Consider the following 24,014-nt stretch of genomic DNA (forward strand, 5'->3'; position numbering starts at 1 on the left):
AATTGAAGAATCAAATTTTCAGAACAAACTCATATTGCTCTTGAAGTAATTGAGGTAGGTCCTAAAAATTACAATTTTTGCTCTACATGCTGTTAGTACAAGTAAAAACAGAAGAAAAATTAATGTTTTGAACATTAAGTTTATTGCGGTATTGAAAGGGTTAGCTAGTCATTCGCTGATGACTAAGGCTTTGGTGGACATTATGGACCACACAAACCAAGAATTGTTTGAAGTTGCGAATGACAGATGTAAAACTAGTAGAGTTTTGTATAAACACTTTATAAATCATTTTTGCAACCCTTTTATCGGGAAGCCTAACTAAATTAAATAAAAAAAAAATATTAACAATTTCTTTAACTCAAAATTAGGTTTTTTACATTAGCTTTACCACTTTTGCGACATACACAGTCTCACACAAGTCCATACTCCTGAGTTTTTTACCTCTTAACTAAACCTGTTTCTTGTTGTTGTTTATAACCCCCACCAAAAAAATCTTCTTGAAAATTAACAAATTCTTTGTTTTTCAAATTAATTTACTAAAACTAAAGGATATATATGTACATTTTTTTAAATTTTATTATTTAAAGAATATATAAATTTTTTAACCGTATGTAAACTTGTGTGAGACTGTGTAGGTATTGCACCGTCGTAAACGTATGTCGCAAAAGTCACACACTGAAAAAACAGTGAACCTACCAGGAAGGAAACATTTAGTTATTTTCAGAATTTTTTTAATATTTTTAGAAAATTTTAACTAAACAGTATTACAAACGCTGACATCGCGCCGATATCACAAAAATAAGTAAATATTTTTCGAAAAATTCAAGAAAATTTATTAGACATAATTATTTTTTTTTTCACTTTGTTGTTTGAAAGAAAAAAAATGGAGTTCAAAATTGCAAGAATGTCTTTAGTGACATACGAAGTTCACGATGGGCACATTTGTAATAAAATTTACAAATTTAAAGAAATAATGAACTATTTTGTGAGAAGTACGAATTTAGTAAAACTTTTTACTTCATTTGTGTATAATTTTTTCGCGTTTTTTAGTTCATTTAACTAACGTACGCAAAAATTAAAGGAAACTTTCTCCATAGATAATAATTTTATGAACTAAAATAAAGTTAAATTGGCTTTAGAGAAATAGAGAGTTCACTTTTTTTTGAGTGCAGTTTGCGACACTATTTGTGATTATAGTTAAGTGATTCGAAATTACGTAGAAGAAAGTTCCATAGAACTGAGGACAACTTGTTTTACTTGTTTTGAGCCAAAAACAAATATATTTGACAAAAAAGTCAATCTTAAATCTAGGACTTATAAATATATCATTTATCGATTTTCCATTTTCTTTTTGAGATACTACTTTATAGTATATTAAAGAGTATATAAAATATACAAATCATATCAGACATTTCAAAGTAACAGATAAATCTACAATAGGATATAAGATCCTCAAAACAAATCTAAACTTACTTTTGAAACTTACCTTGTTTAATTCTAAGATAGAAAATGTCATTTTGATTAACCAAAATTATTTTCTCAGAATTCTAGAAAAGTCAATCTCAACATTAAGGAGGGAGCCACCGGGGGGCAATGGTTAGCATGCCCGCCTTGCATACACAAGGTCGTGGGTTCGATTCCTGCTTCGACCGAACACCAAAAAGTTTTTCAGCGGTGGATTATCCCACCTCAGTAATGCTGGTGACATTTCTGAGGGTTTCAAAGCTTCTCTAAGTGGTTTCACTGCAATGTGGAACGCCGTTCGGACTCGGCTATAAAAAGGAGGTCCCTTGTCATTGAGCTTAACATGGAATCGGGCAGCACTCAGTGACAAGAGAGAAGTTCACCAATGTGGCATCACAATGGACTGAATAGTCTAAGTGAGCCTGATACATCGGGCTGCCACCTAACCTAACCTACCATTAAGGAAAAGTCAATCGAAAAGATATAAACTTCCAAGACGAGTATCCTAAACTTTAAGAAGAAATGCAATTAAAAAGTTTATAAATTTGTATTATTTCAACATTTTAGAGACTTTGTCCTTTACATAATAAATTTGTTGTCCTGAGATTTAGTTTACAAAATATTTCACAATAAGATAATATTTTTTCAATGTATTTATTAAATTATATCGAAATGTATACTTCTCTTAGAAGAGTTCTTCTCGTACCTCCTATATAACTACACGCAAAGAAAAAAAAGTTTGGAAAACGTGTACCGAAAACGTTTTTCTTTTGTCAGGGTTTTTTGAATTGCTTTGAAAATTTTAAACTTTTATCGCCAAAAAAAATTCCTTTGTTACAAAATTTTTATTTTTTCAATAAAAAAAGTTAGTTTTGAAACAACAACACAGTCCATTTCGTTTATATCAAACACTATTCTTTTCTGACTTTAGGTCTTTAATAAGACACATTTTACAGTTCAAAATTTAATATACTACAAAGTAATGTTTAACATTTTTTCGGAATCTTCCGAACATATCTGGAATATATGTAAAAAAAAACAAACAAAAAACTTTGGTCGAAGCAGGGATCGAACCCACGACCCTTGGCATGCATGTCGAACGTAGCAACCACTGCTCCACGGTGCCAAACTAAATGTTTGTTTCTGTTAAATAAACTTTCTTTATTCGGTTAGCAAGAAAACAATGTTTTTTATACCCTGCTCCACACTGTGGAACAGGGTATTATAAGTTAGTGCATATGTTTGCAACACTCGAAGGAGACGACACATGGTGTCTTTGTCGATATAACCACGTCTGTCTGTCCGTGAACACATTTTTGTAATCAAAGTCTAGGTCGCAGTTTTAGTCCAATCGACTTCAAATTTGGCACAAGTATGTGTTTTGGCTCAGAATAGATCCCTATTGATTTTGGAAGAAATCGGTTCAGATTTAGATATAGCTCCCATATATATATTTCGCCCGATATGGACTTATATGGCCCCAGAAGCCAGATTTTTGGCCGAATTTGGTTGAAATTTTGCACTAGGAGTACAATTAGTAGCATAGTCAAGTGTGCAAAATTTTATTGAAATCGGTTCAGATTTAGATATAGCTCCCATATATATCTTTCGCCCGATATGGACTAATATGGTCCTAAAAGCCAGAGTTTTGGCCCAATTTGGTTGACATTTTGCACAGGGAGTAGATTTAGTATTGTAGATTTAGATATAGCTCCCATATATATATTTCGCCCGATATGGACTTATATGGCCCCAGAAGCCAGATTTTTGGCCGAATTTGGTTGAAATTTTGCACTAGGAGTACAATTAGTAGCATAGTCAAGTGTGTCAAATTTGGTTGAAATCGATTCAGATTTAGATATAGCTCCCATATATATCATTCGCCCGATATGCACTTATATGGACCCAGAAGCCAGAGTTTTATCCCGATTAGAAATTTTGCACAAGGAGTACAATTGGTAGTATAGTCATGTGTGCCAAATTTGATTGAAATCGGTTCAGATTTAGATATAGCTTCCATATATATTTTTCGCCCGATATGGACTTATATGGCCCCAGAAGCCAGAGTTTTTGCCCAATTTGGTTGAAATTTTGCACAGGGAGTAGATATGGCATTGTAGCTATGCGTGCCAAATTTGATTGAAATCGGTTCAGATTTATATATAGCTTCCATATATAACTTTCGCCCGATTTACACTCATATGACCACAGAGGCCAATTTTTTGCTCCGATTTAGTTGAAATTTTACACAGGGAGTAGAATTAGCATTGTAGCTATGCGTGCCAAATTTGGTTGAAATCGGTTCAGATTTAGATATAGCTCCCATATATATGTTTTTCTGATTTCGACAAAAATGGTCAAAATACCAACATTTTCCTTGTAAAATCGCCACTGCTTAGTCGAAAAGTTGTAAAACTGACTCTAATTTTCCTAAACTTCTAATACATATATATAGAGCGATAAATCATAAATAAACTTTTGCGAAGTTTCCTTAAAATTGCTTCAGATTTAAATGTTTCCCATATTTTTTTACTAAAATTGTGTTCCATTAAATTGTGTTGCGTTAGCCAACTTAAATTTTGAGTCTATAGATTTTGTAAAAGTCTATCAAATTTTGTCCAAATCGAGTGATATTTAAATGTATGTATTTGGGACAACCCTTTATATAAAGCACCCAACACATTTGACGGCTGTGATATGGTATCGAAAATTTTGATCTACAAAGTGATGCAGGGTAGAGGTGTGCGCGTGACATGAAATTCTCGTGACAAGCGTGAATCACGTGAGTCGTGAACAAAATCAAAAGCAAGTCTCGTGAATGTGCGTGAATGGGACTAAAATAAATATGTCGTGCGTGAGCGTGCGTGAGAAATAAAATCGGTTCGTGAATGTGCGTGAAAAAAATTTCTGCGTAGTCACGCTCACGAAAAAATAAAGATTTAATTCATACTCGTATGTTAAATGAAATTAATTTAGCTCTCGAACTATATTCTATTTTTGAAGTTTGTTACCTTTGCTGATTTCCGTTTGGAAAATGTCGTGAGGCTCGTGAATTTGTCGTGAATCACGAGAATTATCTTGAATCGTGCGTGAACGTGAGTCCTTAAAAGTAGTTCGTGCGTGAGTACTGGGTTTCATTTCGTGAATGTGCGTGAGTGGGATTGGCTACAACATGTATCGTGAGTGAGCGTGCGTGAATAAACATTTTGCTTCGTGAATGTGCGTGAGTGTGAGTGAAATTTCAGTCCCACGCACGCCTCTAGTGCAGGGTATAATATAGTCGGCTCCGCCCGACTTTAGACTTTTCTTACTTGTTTTTTTTTTTTGAGTTTGTCTTTATGAAATTGTTTTTACATCCTGGAAAAGAATAAACGTTTATCACAAAAAGTATGTACTTTTTTCCAAATACACTTCCTTACAGCGAAAAGCAAATGAGAAACGAACTTTGTTTGTCTAAAATTTCGTTTGGGAGGAAAGAATTATTTTTTTGCGTGTAGGCAATTTCATTTTACACATGTACCATATTTGGCAAAATAAAATGGAATAAAAATTGATGTAGGTATTTGTGTAAAACTTGGCTAATATTTCACTATTAGAATTATGAATATCATTGCTCCGGGATATGAAACACTTTGTAATGCCGAAATTTAATATTCCATAAGTGAGCGACACGTTTGCCTTTAAACAAACTGGTGTCAAACGATTATCTTGTATATATGTATGCTTGTGTGGATGTTACGATATTTGTATCTTTGTGGGAGAGAGCTATTTGCTCTTCACTTCAGTAAGTGTGGATAATCTAGGGATACACATGTGTGTACGAACGTAAAGCTGAATGCGAATGTTATACCATCAAGACGACCTCTATATATATATTTTTTTTTGTAAATGGCTTCATATATTCCTATGTATATTGGACTAGGTCATATTTGTGGGAAACATAGCAATAATTACTATTAAAAATTTAATTGTTTTACTTATCATTACAATTCTAATACGAACTTATTGGACATGGAGATTAAGAAATTGTTATTATTAAGCTATTGAAAAGAAAATGCCAGATAGAAATCTCACAAGCCTGACTAAACATATGATTCAGTGTTGGCTAATACACATTTCCATAGTCTTTAGTAAGCTCTGGCCGTTGTTTTACGTTTTTTCATTAGCCAAATCAAGTGAGGAAGCGCTAATGACGAACAAGCCGATATATATGTTAACCAAGAAAAAACATTTCATTATTTCTCGATTATTAACCCTAGAAGTCATTCTTTGTAAAAGTGAAAACGCTTCATTTTATATTCGATCTAAGATGTGTTTTTTCAATTAGGAAACTATAAATTTAAGTCATACTAATTCAACCATTTTATGAATTTTTATCTACTAAATTTTCTATCTAAATTTTTGTTCTCGTTTATAACTTATTAATTAGATAATTTTTAAGTTATTTTCTTCAATAGTGCGATAAACCCGAATTTATAGGAAGCGTTGCAACGATTGTATTTAATCTTTTTAATAAAAATACTTCTTTCAGTTTTCCTATCGTCTTGATGGGTTACAATCTGTGTATGCTGGTGATACAAGTTCGGCGCCTTTGCAAGTGTCTAAGAGAATTGCAAAGGAATCGATATTATTGTCGAATTAGTTAATATAATAAAAATACACTGAAAAAATATTGTCGTGAGGCCAAAGATTTCATTTGCATGGTATACATTTTGTTTCCTTGTCCAAAAGTCGATAAACATTTCAATGAAGTCGTCTTCTCCTTATAGTTAAGTGATTCGACTTAAGAATTGGTGTCTTTATATGAAAGAAAATTTCGTTTGACTAAAGTCAACTTTTCTTTAATAATTCTGAAAAGTTCTTCAAAATTTCAACTTAAAATTTGTTGGGTTTTTGCATCTTGACTACAACACAAAAATTCGTTTAAATTTAGGACACTTTATTTTAAAGACGTGTTTTACAGCATAATTTCTATTTGAAGTTGAGTCTGAATTTGAAAATTTAAGTTATCGTTGACACTTTTTTAGAGGACTATGATAGCACATGACAAAAAAGCTAAAAAGACGTATAAATTAAAATTTGTTTCCTACACGCAAAAAAAAACGTTTGGAAAACGTGTACCGAAAACGTTTTTCTTTTGTTAGTTTTTTGAATTGCTTCGAAAATTTTAAACTTTTATCGCCAAAAAAAATCGTTTGTTACAAATTTTTTATTTTTTGAATAAAAAAAAATATTTGTGAACCAACAACACAGTCCATTACGTGTGTTGGCTTACAAATTGCATGGTCCGCGGTTCGATTCTCCATCCAGGCGAAAGGTAACAAAATTTAAAATTTATAAAATCGAATAATTTCTTCTACATTGTTTGTATTACGGAAAAAGGTGATAAGAACTAAAAAACCTCGTGGAAGTGAGAAAGATGTGAGGGCAAATGCAATTAGCCAGAAAGGATTGTTTTTTTGAGTTAGTGTTTATGAAATTGTTTTTTCATTCTGGAAAAAGACTAACGTTTATCACAAAAAGTATATACTCTTCTTCCAAATAAACTTCCTTACAGCGAAAAGCAAATGAGAAAGGAACTTTGTTTGTCTGAAATTTCGTTTGGGAGGAAAGATTTATTTTTTTGCGTGTAACATTAAGTACGCAAAACTCAAATTTAAAAGAGAATTGTGTCCTAAAAGTATTCTTACTTCAGTTGTCCACTTCTTTGACTCGGAATCAATAACAAAATCATTAGTGGAAAGACAAAATCCTTAGCATGATTTTTTCAGTGTGGACGTTGACAATGTATAAATTAGAATGAATTCTAATTCATGGAAATCTACTCAACAAAAAATTTGGAAGTTCTTCAAAATGCACAACTTTAAACGCACTTCCAAAAATGTCCTCCCAAAGATGTTCGTTATTTTAAATAAGGAGGAAGTTATTTTAGTTAATTTTTTTTTTTTTCATATTTTTAATGGATAATTTTATTTTTTTTTTTGTTTCAAATATATTAGAAACAGAGTAAGAATTAATAAAATTGTGCAAATTATTAAAATTTTGTCGAAAAAATGCAATTTCCATTCTAGAAAAATTCCGAATTTTTGAAAATTTTTGAAGTCAAACGTTTCAGAGAAGCATTAGAATGCATATAAAATTATATATTATATAATTTATTTATTTAACAAAATATCGCAACAGTTTTTAATTCGCATCCAAAACACTGAATTCGGATCACACCTTAAGAAGTGATGCAAATTCAGTGCAACGGCTGTCGAAATGGTGGACATCCGTCCTATGACAAGACCATGTTAAATTCATCGCTTCTGCGCCAATTTTGCACCACTTTCGGATCCAAAAAGAACATTTTCACTGCTTTTTTTGCTGGGTGTAAGTGGACGATGGTGAATGGTGCATTTCATAATAATAGTGGGTCTTCGTTTCCAATTTCAAGCATATTCACTGACAAGCATAGCTCTTGCGAAGACTTTTTTACCTTAAGGTGGGTATTAAGTTCGAGTTTAGCCGCTAAAAATGTCATTTTTTCACAATTACTTTTCTTTATTAATCCATTTTAAGGAATACAAACTTTGTGAAAAATTGCTTTGGGCTTTTCCCCATCAAGTTATAATAAAATTTGCAACAAATATGTATAATTTCATGCATTTTTCTTACTGATTTAGTTTTCACTTTAGCGATTTTAGCGGCTAAACTCGAACTTAATACTCACCTTTAGTCATTTCATTTAGCACTTCCAGAAGATCACTTTCAATGATGTTTTTTATTTTAACTACCCAGGGAATTTTTTTGATTCAATTTTTTATAACTTGTCATTTCATACTTTTAATGGGTATTTTTTTTTGTTTCAAATAGGTTAAAAACAGAGTAAGAATTCAAAAAATGGTACAAATTATTTAAATTTTGTCCATAAAAAGGCTAAATCCAATCTGAAAATTGTGAATTTTTGAAAATATTTGAGGTCAAACGTTTCCGACAAGCGTTAGAATCCATTAAAAATTATAAGATTTATTTATTTAACAAAATATCACAGAATTTTTTAATTACATCCAAAACATTGAATTCGGATCACACCTAAAGAAGTGATGCAAATTCAGTGCAATAGGTGTTGAAATGGAGAACTTCCATCCTATGACAAGCCCATGTTAAATTCAAAGCTTCTGCGCGAATTTTGCACCACTTCCGGATCCAAAAAGACGCTTGGCGACGCTTTTTTGCTGGGTTACACTACAAAGAAAGGACTGAGAAAGTCTACAGATTTTGGACACTGTGTAGTAGAGAGTTGAGCTCTAAATGGGGCCTGAATGCAAAGGTGACACACTGAACATATGAGAGCATAATTAGGCCAATACTGACATACACGATGGTCAACAGCGTTGAAATGCAATGTCAACGAAAAGGAAACATAAAGAAGTGAACTAAGAAAACGCAAAAACCAGTGGAAGCAATACGGGCCCATGTGACCCAATGCAACGATCGGAAGGACAACGAAAATACTATGGGGAAACCTAGACAAGAAAAAGACAGGAGAGCTATTTATGAAGAGTAGAACAATAGTCAGGAGCGTGGTAAAGTCTGTGGGCTGACTGTTGCGTGATAATGACCAAGCACCTAGAATTAAGAGCACATCTGGGTCATATAGGAGCAGCACTGTCCTGCCTTTACTAGACAAAGAGTTAACCATATCGATGAAGACATGTTTTGGGACTTGGCTCAGCTTGGAAACGGGGACCGGAAACAAATTAGGAAATTCGTTTGGAATAAAAGAAGGGTACGATGGAAAGAAAATGTTAGAGCGTAAAACAAGCCCATGTCAGCTGAATCCCTTTGCAATAACAAGAGCTGCATGTTTTAAATTGATAGATATTTGGAGGTCCCATATCATTGAGAAATAAGAAGAAAATTATTATCGTTAACCTTATTTCAGAACAAGTTTGGTAATGTCCGATAAAGATTAGGGGAGATAAGCCTATTTCAAGTTCATTCTCCAAGAATCAATTAAGATGATACCAAGTCAATTTCTTTTTGTTTCTTATACCATCGATTGCTTACCTCGCTATCTCTCTCTCTCTCTCTTATATGAATTTGTAGTTTCTGTTCCCATTTCTAGTTCATTGATAAGGAAATCGATGCCTTTCCTGAACCTATAATCAAATACAACACCACCACAAGCATTTATAAATACTTAATAATGTTACATTTAATATTTAATATTAATTTAGTTGTTGATAGCCACAGTATAAATTTGAAACCATCAACAATTCCAAGCCATTGAAAGTGTAAACCTTTCTTCCTTGGAATATACTAAAAATGAGAAATTCGGAACAAAAATCAAATCGAGTCAAATCGTAATTTTCCACTAAATTCTTCAAAATGACGATAAACGCTATTTCTGACAAAAGTAATACCCATGCATATAACTTTTGTGACCTTAATTTTATCAATCGCAAAACTTATTTCATGACAATAATTTCCCAAAAAATTTGGTAAATATATTTCCCTCTGCATATATGACCATCTTTGAGGACCAGTCTAAGGTTTATACAAACATCGAACACATACACAAAACACTTACATATCTATGATATACATATATCCTCAAAATGTTAGCTTTCTGTTTGGGAATTTACACTCTTAAAAGAAGACAGATTATTTAAAAAGCGGATGCTCCTCTTAGCGTACTTTGTGAATATGGAAATTGCCAATGGCAGAATATTTTTTCTCTAAATCTTAATCCATGTTTGTAATGTTATAGGGCCACAGTTTTTTCATATTTAATTTTATTGAATAGAAAAAAAAAAAACAAAACAAAATATATGATTAACAAGCTTGCCAACAAAGGAACAATGAACACATGAACTGAAGAGACTGTAGAAATTTCGTATATGAACGCCGTGGGAAAAACTTTTTCTTATCGCAATAAAGTCACAAAATTAAGATATTTTTGTTACAAAAAATGTAAGTATAAGTAGTTTTGTAATCAGTGAACTTAAAAAATGGGATTACTAAAGTCAATTTAACTTTATTTTAGAGTATGGAAATATTATGATTTAGTTAAAATATTTCCTATGTGAGAAAGTTTCCTCCACTTTAATAATTTTTATTGTTGTTTTTGATCTCAGCTTAAAGCCATGCATTGACTAAACTACAAGTGTAGCTTAACCAACAGAGGAAAAGTATGCTTGTCAAATTTATTTGGCAAATTTGTTTAGGCAGTAGCCGACTATCAAACCCTTTTTCGGGAGGTTCAAGTGTAGTTCACTTTGGGTTGAGTGAATTACCCGAATTTATTCTGATAATTGGTTGATAGTTTTGCTGCAAGTAGAGGATGCTGATGAGGAATGTGGTAATTCCGAAACAGCTGTACATCCAACCATCTTGCAGTCTATAGGGCTTTGCCCAAATAAATTTGACAAGCTTACTTTTCCTCTGTTGGTTAAGCTACACTTGTAGTTTAGTCAATGCATGGCTTTAAGCTGAGATCAAAAACAACAATAACGATTGAAGAGAAGCCTACAATAACAAACAAAACGAATAATAATTTTTATATATACTATTTTTATTATTTAAATAAATTCATTTTACACAATAATTTAATGATTACATTTCAGCCCAGTCCAAATTTTGAATACTTTTTGTAATTATATACGAAATTTTGAATACTTTTTGTAATTATATACGAAATGAAGCGAGGATTAATTAATTAACGAAAAAGTCCGTTTAATAATTTTTGGTTTATTTTAGTTACACGATCTATAAAAGATGAAGAATGAATTTTCTTGAATTTTAACTTACTTTTTTAACATATTGACGTTTTTAATATTGTTTAGTTAACAATTTCTATTGAATGGTTCACTTTTTTTGTTGAGTGTATGTATATGTATACATTATGTATGGTTGTAAGTACAAATTGAATTGAAATATAACTTTTGTTTTGTTTATAATTTAGTTTTCAAACATTCACAAAGCGTTTGTAAATAAATGATAAACTGGGATATAATTAAACTTTAGACAAAAACACAACATGGAGAGAGTTAAGTTGTACATATATTAAGCTATATTATTGGAATTTGTGAGGGGAGAAAAGGGTTGCCATAAAAATTTAAACAAGACAATTATTTCAATTATAACATGTGGGGCCACCATCATAATTTACAATTTGATTCAATTAATTTGTTTCCGTTATGTATATATAATAGAGGTGTGCACGTGAGTAATATTTTACTCACGCTCACGCACACTCACGACAGAAAAATCTTACTCACGTACACTGAAAAAACAGTGAACCCTTTTCCATTGCAAAATGAACTAAACTGTAGTAATATTGACCATGATTTAGCCCTTAAGATTTTTTTCAACTTGTCTAGTTTATAATTTTCTTAAATTTTAGTTCATCTATAACATTGTAGTTTAGTTCATTTTTACAACACCATAAGATTTATATACCCCTACCAAGTTAAAAAGTCAGTATTATTTTGGTTTACTTGCTTATTTTGTGAGAAACCCGATAATAAAAATTGGTTAACAGTCTCTTTAAAATGTCGACGACTAAACTATTTTTAAATTAATCATTCCACAGTACAGAGAAATTAAATAATTAAAGGAACAACAAACCGTTTTACTATTATGAAAATTTTCATACATTAAAATTAAACTTTCTTTAAGCAAAAGTACTTTATTATAAAAACTTATGATGAAAGTTCTTAATACAATGTTTTTTGTGAATAAAAATTATGACCACGTGGAACAGAGAGTAGTTCATTTGAACCCGTTGTTTGGACATTTTGACTTATCCTTTTTTTATTCATCGTAGGTAATTATTTCACATATCTTGATGGAAAAAAATGGAAACAATAATGAAAATTGTTAAAAATTAACACCATGTTATGAAATATAATTTTTAATTCTTCATTTTAGCTTGTAACTTACCATATTTGGGGGCATTTTATCAAATGGTGTAAGGAATTCAACTTTCCTTTGGAAAACGTATCTCATAAAATTTGTACCTGAAACAATTAGAGAAATAATGAAGTATTCTAAATAAACTCATAAAACTGTGTTGTTATCGTTGTGAAGGATATAATAAAATAAATATTCTAGTTGAAAGAAATCCAAAGTTTTAATATAAAACTTACCAATTCTCTATTAAATTGTACGCTGAGGGGAAATATAATAAGTTGTCCAAATTTATTTGGGTTACTCTGAAATTAAATATTTATTTTTTACATTAAATAAAATTATTAAATAGGTTTTCAAAAAATCTAATGAAAAAATAATAATATGCATAAAAAACCAAATATTCTTGATAGCCCTAGACAGTCATCATTCGTCAAAATGACGACACGTAATTTAATTTTCGATTTAAAATGCATTTTAGTCTATTGGGAAATGGTAAATTTAAGTTATACTAATTCGACCGTTTTATGAATTTTTGTTTTATACTACGTAAAACCAAATTGAATAAGAAAAAACAATCAAGTTTGGTTCACTTTTTCGCTCACGATGAAAATTATAGCGTCTTGAAATCAGCCGTAGTCAAAATGACGAAGGATGAAGTTAATGTACAAAAAATATGTATGACTGTCCAGGGTTGAAAGAAAGTTAAAGAATCCTTACCAATTCACTATTAAATTACAGGCAAAGGAGTACTAAAAATTTGTCCAAATTTTTAAGGGGTTATTCTGAAATTAAATATTTGTTTTTACATTAAAAATATTATATTGGTTTCCAAAAAATTTGATTGAAGAAATACTAAAATAAGCTATTAAAAACCTGTAATTTTGATGATAAAAAGGTCACAAAAACGTAAATATTCTAGATGAAATAAAGCCAATTTCTAAAAGAAAACTTACCAATTCTCTATTTTTTAAATTTGTTCGAATCCATCTGGAGTTGCTCTGAAATTAAATGTTGTTTTTAAAATTTGCAAAATTTTCGTGAAAGAAAAACATTAAACTGGTTTCCAAAAAAATAATTAACAAATAATAATATACATAAAAAATATTCTTTTTAAAAGAAAGCCATTTAAAAAAATATATACTTACCAATTTATGACTAAACTATACGCTGAGATATAACAAACATTTTCCAAATTCATCTGGAATTGAATATTAATTTTTTATATTGAATAATAAAAATTTCAATACACTTTTAATTTCAACATACATATTTTCCTAAATATTCTTAATAACTTTTTTCTAAACTACCAATAAAATATTAATAACTTTCATTTAAAAGGTTTAATAAACAAACACCAATATATGTCTCAAAAATCCAAAATATTCCATGCCTTTATATTCCCTTGTTGCATACCTGCTTAAAAGATGCAACAATCCACGCCAACGCCAACTGCACAACTGAAGCATGCCAAACAAAACCAAGCAAAGCCAAAACATTCCTACAACAACAAAAACACATGTGCCTTTATTGAAAACAACACCTCATCCAGCCAAATAAACCATCCACGAATAAAAAACACACACACACAAACCACTAAATGAACAAAAATAAAAACAACCCCACGCTCATGTATACACAACAAAACTCAAGTAACATCATCTTTACATTAATCACATTCCACTATGCCGATAAAGATCTCTGTACTATGCATTAGTTCATCGCATCTGCTGACAATTTACTCTAAGAATAATATTCGTAAAGGCACACCAGTTTATGAACGATGAAACGTTTATCTTAAAATTTGCAAAATTTTCATGAAATGTTATCTACCATTTTTGACGAAAATGTCTATAAATTTAATTACATGTGAACTAAAAATATTTCATTGGGTAATTTTTTACCAACAATTATTAACTATAGGAATTGTCAGTAAGAAATTGCTATCCACTTTCAAGTTCATTTTTCGTAAAAAAATATTTTCTCATACAAAAAAATCTTATAGTAAATTGCACTTATTATTTAGAAAATACTTTACATTTCACAAGTAGTTTTATAGCATGACAAACGAATTTTTAACTACCAGTTAAGAAATTTTTTAAGGAAATTTCCATCGTATTTTGTAGGCCATGAACTAAACGTTTGCTACTTAGAATTTGTAAAATTTCCTTTCGAGTAGTTAATTTTCGTTGAAAATACGAAAAATGAACTAAAATTCTGGAAAATTCTTGTAATAAATATTGTAAAAATCTTCTTAAATTTACGAGACACTTTTTTTTCTGTGTACATTCACGCACGATATTGTTTAGTAGGACTCACGCACACTTACGAAAAGAAAATTTGTGCGCATTTGTCACGCACACGAAAATGTCGTGACTCACGCAAAATACCGTGATTCACGAAAAAGATCGTCAATCACAAAAATGCCGTGACTCACGAATAATTTGATGAGTAATTTACATTAGGAACATGTTTGAAAACGTGAGCATGATTAAAATGGAGAGCGCTATTTATATTTCCGATTATATCGTTGTTGGTACTTATATGAAAGATATTAGGATGACTAATAATCGTGTATAATTGAAAAAAAAAAACGTATTTTACAATAGGCCTTTTCCGCCAGAAAAGTATAAACCATTAAAAAAAACGACCGAAAAATGACAAAGTTATAAGCAATTCAGTGAACAAATCCGATGTCAAATCATGCAAATATGAGCCAATCACCCACACAAAAATGCCTCTCGACCACAGAGAAATGCATTTTTGTGTGGGAGAGTGGCTCATATTTGCATGATTTGAAACCATTCAATTGCTTATAACTTTGTCAGAAGCTTATTGAATGAAACAATTAGTATATCATTATTATAAATCGTAGGGTATGATCACACTAGATAAATATTTGACAAAAATTTGCGCCAAACTTTTTTCCAGGAGCATTTTGGGAATATCTGGATAGCGTTTTCGGAAAACATTTCTTTCGTGATGTTATATATCCAATAGGATCTAAAAATGTTTGCCGATTTGACTCTGGTTACGAATTCTTTTTGGATTCCTGACAAATATCCTTCCGGTGCGGTCACACTGATCAAATATTTGACACAAATCCTAAGTTTATATTTGTAATCTTAAGTTTATATTTGTTACGAGGGAGGTTCGGAAACTTAACCTATCAATGAAAGAGAATAGTTAGTTTTTCAAAAATATTTTTATTTTTCAACATAATCTCCTGAAACTCAATACACATAGTCCAACGCTTTTCTAGCAATTCTATCCCTTGATTAAAATAGTTTTTCTTAAGGTCTTCAAAATAGTGGTTTACAACTGTAATTGCATTCCTCGCTTGCCAGCAAGGATTTTTTGTAGATTTGGGAACAAGTAAAAGTCACTGGGAGATAAATCAGGAGAATAAGGTGGGTGGTCAAGCAACTCGTACTTTAATTCGTTGATTTTAGCCATTGTTAAAACACTCTTGTGCGCTGGTGCGTTGTCTTTGATGAACAATTATTTTTTTTTTGTGTTGTAAGCCAGGACGTTTTTCTCGAATTTGTACATTTAATTGATCCAAAAGGTTGCAATAGTACTCTGAATTTATTGTTTTACCCTTTTGCAGATAGTCAATCAATAAAATACCTTTGAAGTTCCAAAAAACAGTTGCCATAACCTTACCAGTCGATTGAATTGTTTTTGTCTTCTTTGGGGCACTTCCTCCAGCTTCAGTCCATTGTTTGGATTGTTCTTTTTTCTCTGGAGTAGAGTGATGGATCCATGTCTCATCGACGCTTAAAATCCATTTTATTTCGCTTAAAACGATCCAAACAAGCTTGAGAAATGTTCATTCTTATGTGTTTTTGATCGACTGTTAACAAATGCGGCACCCATCTTGCAGAAAGTTTTTTCATCTGTAGTTCTTCATGCAAAATTAAATGAACTCGATCATTTGAGATGCCCATGATAACAGGTTGGCTGATAAGTCCCCGGTCTAAAAAGAAAAACACATTTTTTTGTCAAATTCCTTTTTATTATTCAACATAGTTCCCTTCAAGAACGATACAACGATTATAACGACCTTCCAATTTTTTGATACCGTTTTGGTAGTACTCCTTCGGTTTTGCCTCAAAATAGGCCTCAGTTTCGGCGATCACCTCCTCATTGCAGCCAAATTTTTTCCCTGCGAGCATCCTTTTGAGGTCTGAGAACAAGAAAAAGTCGCTGGGGGCCAGATCTGGAGAATACGGCGGGTGGGGAAGCAATTCGAAGCCCAATTCATAAATTTTTGCCATCGTTCTCAATGACTTGTGGCACGGTGCGTTGTCTTGGTGGAACAACACTTTTTTCTTCTTCATATGGGGCCGTTTTGCCGCGATTTCGACCTTCAAACACTCCAATAACGCCATATAATAATCACTGTTGATGGTTTTTCCCTTCTCAAGATAATCGATAAAAATTATTCCATGCGCGGACTTTTGAGTCTTTCCACGCTTCGGAGACGGTTCACCGGTCGCTGTTCACTCAACCGACTGTCGATTGGACTCCGGAGTGTGGTGATGGAGCCATGTTTCATCCATTGTCACATATCGACGGAAAAACTCGGGTGTATTACGAGTTAACAGCTGCAAACACCGCTCAGAATCATCAACACGTTGTTGTGTTTGGTCAAATGTGAGCTCGCGCGGCACCAATTTTGCACAGAGCTTCCGCATATCCAAATATTGATGAAGGTTAGGTTACGTTAAAGTGGCAGCCCGATTAAGATTCAGGCTCACTTAGACTATTCAGTCCATTGTGATACCACATTAACTAAAAGTACCTATTACATATGGGCACTTCTAGTTTTAACCGTTGAACCTTCTCGATTATTTTCTTCTGTTGAACCAACCAGATTGTTCCAAAAACATGAGCAGACTGCTTAAGTTAACGTTTTCCAGGTCCGCTAGTAATCTGAAGCTATATGCCCCTAAAATTTGCTTACGCCTTACACAAAATGCAGGACACTCACACAAGAGGTGTTTTATTGATTCCTTTTCCTCCGCATCATGACAGCTCATACAATAGTCATTATACTTCGCACCAATAGTTTTTGCAAAATCGCCTATCAGGCAGCGACCCGTTATAGCAGATATCAGGAGTGAATATTGATGAATGATATGACCAACACGTTCCTTTGTTATCTCTAAGGCCTCTGCTATCTCGATCAACTTCATTTTACGGTCATTCAAAATCATTTTGTGGATTTTTTTGATGTTTTCGTCGGTAACCACCTCTTTCGGGCGTCCACTGCGTTCACCGTCCTCCGTGCTCATTTCACCACGCTTGAATTTTGCATACCAATCAATTATTGTTGATTTCCCTGGGGCAGAGTCAGGAAACTCATTATGAAGCCAAGTTTTTGCTTCCACCGTATTTTTCCCCTTCAGAAAACAGTATTTTATAAAAACACGAAATTCCTTTTTTTCCATTTTTTTCACAATAACAAAAGTTGCTTCACAAAAGACGCTCTATCTCAGAAACTAATTGACTTACAGACGTCAAAGTTTGACACGAATCATTTGAAGGTTGGTACTATATAAAAATAATATGCATTTAATATTAGCGACGCCATCTATGTGTCAGACCGGGGACTTATCAGCCAACCTGTTTTTAGCAATTTCACGCACTTTTATTCGACGAACATTTAATACCATATGATGCACTTTGGCTACAATTTCTGTTGTTGTTGCTGTTTTTGGACGTCCACTACGTGGTTCATCTTCAATGCTTGTACGACCACGTTTAAATTCAGCAGCGCAATTTTTTACTGTTGCATATGAAGGAGCACTTTCACCTAACACATTCATCATATCATTATGAATTTCTTGTCCCGATAAACCTTTTTTATGTAAATATTTAATGACAGCACGCATTTCTAATTTTTCCATTGTAAACAAATTGCGGATGCGTCTTTTTTGAACACCTGTTTCTATATGAAGGAGTTGCCAGATCGAAACAAAATTTAACATGTGTTCATAACAGAGATGGAAGTTTCCAAAACACTTAACTTTTTTCTGTTTATACCGCACTTTTTGTGCTAGGCTAAGAAGTTTCCGAACTGTCCTCGTAATTAATTTATTCTTTTTGTCTATTTTATATGCAGACTTTGAAAATATCGTGCAAGAAAAGAATCGGTTGTTTGAGTTTCCACTTTTGTGATTATTGTAAAAGTAGACTTTTAACGTCGCTACCTTCGACTTTTTGATTAATTGCCTGTATGAAGAGCTCTACATCACATTGTCCTTTCTATTCAAATTAAACTGTTTGATTTTTTTGTTAAAAGCTAATATACTTTATTTTCACGCCAAGAAGTCCTTCGAAGAAGCATGAAAATTTAAATAAATGGGATCGCAAAAACTTGCGAAGGCGTTTCCTTATACCTTAGGCTGAGACCACATCTTCGACAGTATGCAAAAGGACCCAAAGGAAGTTCCGGTTAGGTTAGGTATAGTGGCAGCCCGATATATCAGGTTCACTTACACTATTCCGTCAATTGTGATACCACAGTGGTGAACTTCTCTCTTATCAATGAGTGCTACGTTTATTCGATGTTTATGCTCAATGACAAGGGATCCCCTTTTTATAGTCGGGTCCGAAGGGCGCTCCACTTAGAAAAGCTTTGACACACTCTGAAATGTCACCAACATTACTGAGAGAGAATAATCCACTGCTGAAAACGTTTTTGATGTTCGGTCCAAACTGGGATGGAACCCATGACGCTATGTATGCAGGCCGGACATGCCAAACACGGTGGCTCTCAAACTCAGATAAAACATGTTCACACAAGTGGGTCGACGCTTCATAATGTGTATGACCCCAAAATAAAATTATAACTCATTTTCACTTATGATTTAAAAAACCATATGAAAATGAAGCCCAGCTAATAAAAAACTGTTAAATATGGTTTAGTGGGTGTCTTGGGAAAGTCTTAAACACCGGCTGAAATTGCAACCATTATCAAATCTCCGAAAACAAAAACAGGCCACACTTGGACATGAAGCACAATCCCAAAAATGATACTGGGCATAATTTTCATTTTAAATACTGGTGTTAAATTTCATAATGCAATCGGGCCCCAAAAATAAAATGAAGTTACTCCCCAAAAACATAAAAATTGCATTGTTGTTTTCCATATAATTTTGTGGGATCCTTTTATGGTTTGAGGCTAATTTGCATGGGACCCATATTCATAACGCCCATATTTTGTCCTTGATTTCTTTTGGTGCCAAAAGAAGAAAAAACAGATGACGATGAAGTTTAACAGATATATATCCACAATAATGATGCTCTCAAGACGACACACAGGCTTTTGTTTTCCAAATCTCTGTTCTCAGGTAAAATGCATTACTATAGCATACTATAGTCGCAACTCCTAAAAAGTTAAGAATACACTTTCGTTATTTTTTATTGAAAATTTTAATATATTTCACAAGTTTTTCATTTCTTTGTTCGAAAATGTTAATTTACCCGTCGCGCACCTCAATTGCTTTTGACGCCACAAAAGTCAAAAAATTGATTAAAAAACAGAAACACAAATTGCAGTTCTCAATTCAAAAACACATGCTCATGCTTTTTTATATCAATTCTCTTTGCCGCTCTCTTTTGTTTTATCCAAATATGCATTTTTTATACACCATAAATAATTGAAAGCAGAAAATAACTAAATTTATTTTAAAAATAGTAAAATGAAATTTATTTAATTATGACTTATAATTGACCATTTTTAGCAAATAATACGATGAGGTCTAATTTGACAAACAGTGTTGTTATCAAATTCATTAATTTCAATTCTTTATGGTCCCAAACATTAAGTCTGTTCGCGTACTTTTCCAGTAAAAATATCGAATAAAAACTAGCAAGAGAGTAAGGGTATATTTCACTCTCTTTGTTTAGAATTGCTCAAAAGTACGCGAACGGCATCCAGTAACTATTTGCACATTCAAAATTTCAGTTTCTAAGACATTAAAAACAAAAATCGAATCCTGTTTTTTTAACTTTCAATTGTAGTCGCGGAACATGTACATCGTACTGGTGCTTTGTTTGTTATCAACAACCAGATGGCAACGTATGCTATAGTTTGCAAGATTTTACTGGGGAAAAATCTCTGGCAAAAACCTGAATTTTCTCTAACTGATTGCTGTCAAATGTAGTCTCTCTCCGAATCTCTTTAGCTGGTTTTTTGGTGTAAACGAACGACTTCCAGTAAAAAATTGTGACAATGAATCTCCCATTTCATACAAAAAAGAAAATTAAAATGTCAAAAAGCAATGTTTTTAATGTAGTGTAAACGAAGTATTGTATTTTGTCGAAAAAAACAGCATTTGTGATTGGTCATTTGTGGCGTATGATGTATTTTTCAAGCACATTGAATTGCTACAACTCATACAGCACCATGGTCAGTAAGAATAAACAAATTGGTGTGTGTATCAGATGGTTAATCAACTCTCAAAGTTTATATTGGCTATAATTTGAACCCTGTCTAAGAAAAACCAATAAGGCTTCCTAGATCGAATGGTAACATCAGAAGAACTATGGATGTGAGTATAGGTATACACATCCATATTTCAATAGCACAAATAAATAAACTGGAAAGAATCGAACACAATTTTAATCATATGGTGGTTAAAACAATGATATGTATATGGATATATATGGAAAACAGGAAACAAACTTATTGGGAGTCGTGAGCTTTCACAGGAAATAAAAGTAAGGAATTTTTACACTTTTTTCCAATTTATTATGTTAAGAGATCTAATTTAAACCCATACCATAGACATATGATAGTGCACTTTTGTTATTTTAGAAAATTTAGATTATTTTTAGAACATTTTAATTAAACAATATTACAAACGCAAATTTCACGCCGACTTCACAAAAATAAGTAAATATTTTTCGACAAGAAACTTTATTAGACATAATTATTTTTTTACTTGTTTAAGAAATTTTGTAGCTTGAAGGATAAAATTGGAGTTCAAAATTGCAAGAATGTATTTAGGTTAGGTTAGGTATAGTGGCAGCCCGATAATTCAGGCTCACTTAGACTATTCAGTCCATTGTTATACCACAGTGGTGAACTTCTCTCTTATCACTGTGTGCTGCCCGATTCTATGTTAAGCTAAATGACAAGGGAACTCCACACGCAGAGAAGAAACATGATTGTCACAATCATATTCGAAGAGCAAAATAATATGATAGGAGCTATTTTTGCGGCGACCATGTAACATTTTCACCTGCAACCATGTTGGCTCAGTGAACATGGTTCTAAGAAAAATAGAATTGTTCTCATCTAAAATGTTTTTATATTGATAATTTTTTTTTTAAATGTTATGGTATTCGTCAAAACTGTTTTTCCAGTTAAAAGAACATGGTCACAACCTAAAATGTTTTGATCTTTATGAAAAAAAAACTTTTTTCGTCGTCGAAAAAAGGACGCCACTTGAGAAAAGAAAACACAAAATTAACTTTATTTATTTACAAACTAATTCATTGTTTATTTGTATTTATAATGTCGTACAAGCAAACATCACATATTTTTAAACACTCTATTTTGGTTCAATTTCAACAATAAGTAATCATTCCATATTTACTTGGTGCCCATCAAATGTACCAACGCAGTAGTAAATCTTTAAGGTAGAATTACATACCATGCGTTCAATGCGTCCGATGATTGAAGAGTTTAAATTTCTCTTTGAAATCAAAAGCTCGAATAGTCTGCCGCAAACAGAAAAAAAATCAACCCTTCCATCAACGCACAGTGGGTTAGAGTAGCATGTTTTCTTGGATCAAATCAGGGAAGCTATGTTAGGATAATTTTTCTTTATTTTTCAGTTAATACCATTAAAATAAGTTTAAAAAAATGTTTTCTAAGTATATTTGAGTATAATTTTATTAAGTAATCCCAAATATCAGTGTAGGTATATAGTGCAAGGAGTACAGTATGAGAACTTAAACACTGCATTTTATACATCTTAAAGTTAATCATTCACATCATCATCATTATCATCATCATCATCATGATCGTTATCATCATCCGCAGCATCAGCAACTTCAACATCACTGAAATAGTTCTTGTTCGGAGCTGCAGGTACAATTAAATCAATTGCCTCCTCTGGCAATCACTATTTGTCAAAACAAAGATTATTATTAAAATAAACAAAAACAAAATATTATTCTAACAAAGAATATTATTAAAAGAAACAAAAATAACAACATTAATATACGGTAAAGAAGAGCACAAATAAATAGAAAAAGTTATATGAAAAACAACAAAACACAACAACAGCACCAGTCGCGATATCAATGTGACTTTTGGCTAATTTGACTGCTGCAACACTTGTATTAAACAATGCATGGCTTCTAAAAAGCACAATAGGGCAGCGTAAAATTTTGCAATATAACATAGATTTATGTCCTCTTTAATATAAACTACAAATTATGACACGAATGTGAACGAATAATAACTATATATCCATTTTAAATATAAAAATATTAATTTTTTTGACATTTTCAATATAAATAACTACATCTAAATCACTTCCACACATAATTTGAGATACAAATGTTAATGACGTATTTGTAAAATAACCTGAACTTGATGGTTCCATTGAAAAATGTTTAACTTTTACAATACTTTTTAAAATAAATAAAAATTTCAACGGGAACGTTTTCACTTTTTTTCCGCCTTTTTTGCACAAAAATTTCTATGAAGTTTGACTTTGAAGTTTCACTACAAAAACACCAGACCACTTGTGACATTTATTTTAACGACAAGTGATGTAGAATTTTATATACTGTAACCGTGTGAAAAAAATTTTAACGATACTTAATTTTTGTTTTTTTAATTAATCCAAGAAAACAGGCTATTCTAACCCTGTGTGCAACGCACGGATTGACGCATGGTGTGTAATTCAACCTTTAGGCTTCATTTTCGTATAACTCTTTTCGTTTTTTTTTCATTTATTTAACATACGCAAAAATTATTAGAGTAAAGGAAACTTTTTCCACTCATAATAATTCCATTAACTCAAATAAAGTTAAATTAACTTAGTGAAAGAGAAGGTTCACTTTTTTTGGTGTGAGTTTGTAACTTCAAAATTAAATAAAAAACAGATGGAGAATAAAACATGGTATTTACAAAATTTTCCCAATTCCCAATCCACAAACGAAGACAATCCTGAGTGATAGTTGTAGTTAAGTAGCGAAGACAGTCAAACATGCGGTATACTGCAGAGTGTGATCTGATCTTCCAGTCGCCGCTTGCATTCCTGTCGGAATGCTTGAATTAGGTCAATAAATCGAAGACGCCTTGATTTTAAGTACTATTATTTAAATATAAATTGAAATTTCATATATGTAGGTTGCAGAAGTCTAAAATCGACTTTTTGAATTGCACACTATAACACAAAAATTAACCAATAATTTTTTAACGCCGTGAAAATGGAAAAAACATTTAACGCAACTTAAAATTTCATTGACTTGAGGTGACTAACTCTGAATGACAATAGAACAATCCGTGGACCAACTAGAAGTTAGGAATTAATGTGAATATTTTTATCCATACAAATGTTGCAGGATTATTTCCAATTAAATCGATCTGGAAACACTGTACCCACTTCGAACGACTTCAT

At 32.1% G+C, this 24,014-nt stretch overlaps 1 protein-coding gene and 1 long non-coding RNA gene across 2 annotated transcripts in view; one reads left to right on the forward strand and one right to left on the reverse strand.

Moving 5' to 3' along the window:
- Window positions 1–24,014, forward strand: part of LOC142228366 (potassium channel subfamily K member 1-like) — an 81,211-nt gene that overhangs the window by 8,386 nt on the left and 48,811 nt on the right. The window lies entirely within an intron of this gene.
- LOC142232428 (uncharacterized) lies at window positions 12,394–13,362 on the reverse strand. Its single transcript, XR_012721124.1, has 4 exons — window positions 13,317–13,362; window positions 13,081–13,145; window positions 12,600–12,665; window positions 12,394–12,470 (listed from the first exon to the last, which is right to left on the reverse strand). It is a non-coding gene; the product is annotated as an uncharacterized LOC142232428 (long non-coding RNA).

Source organism: Haematobia irritans, chromosome 3 (assembly GCF_050003625.1).
Source record: "Haematobia irritans isolate KBUSLIRL chromosome 3, ASM5000362v1, whole genome shotgun sequence".
NCBI lineage: Eukaryota > Metazoa > Arthropoda > Insecta > Diptera > Muscidae > Haematobia > Haematobia irritans.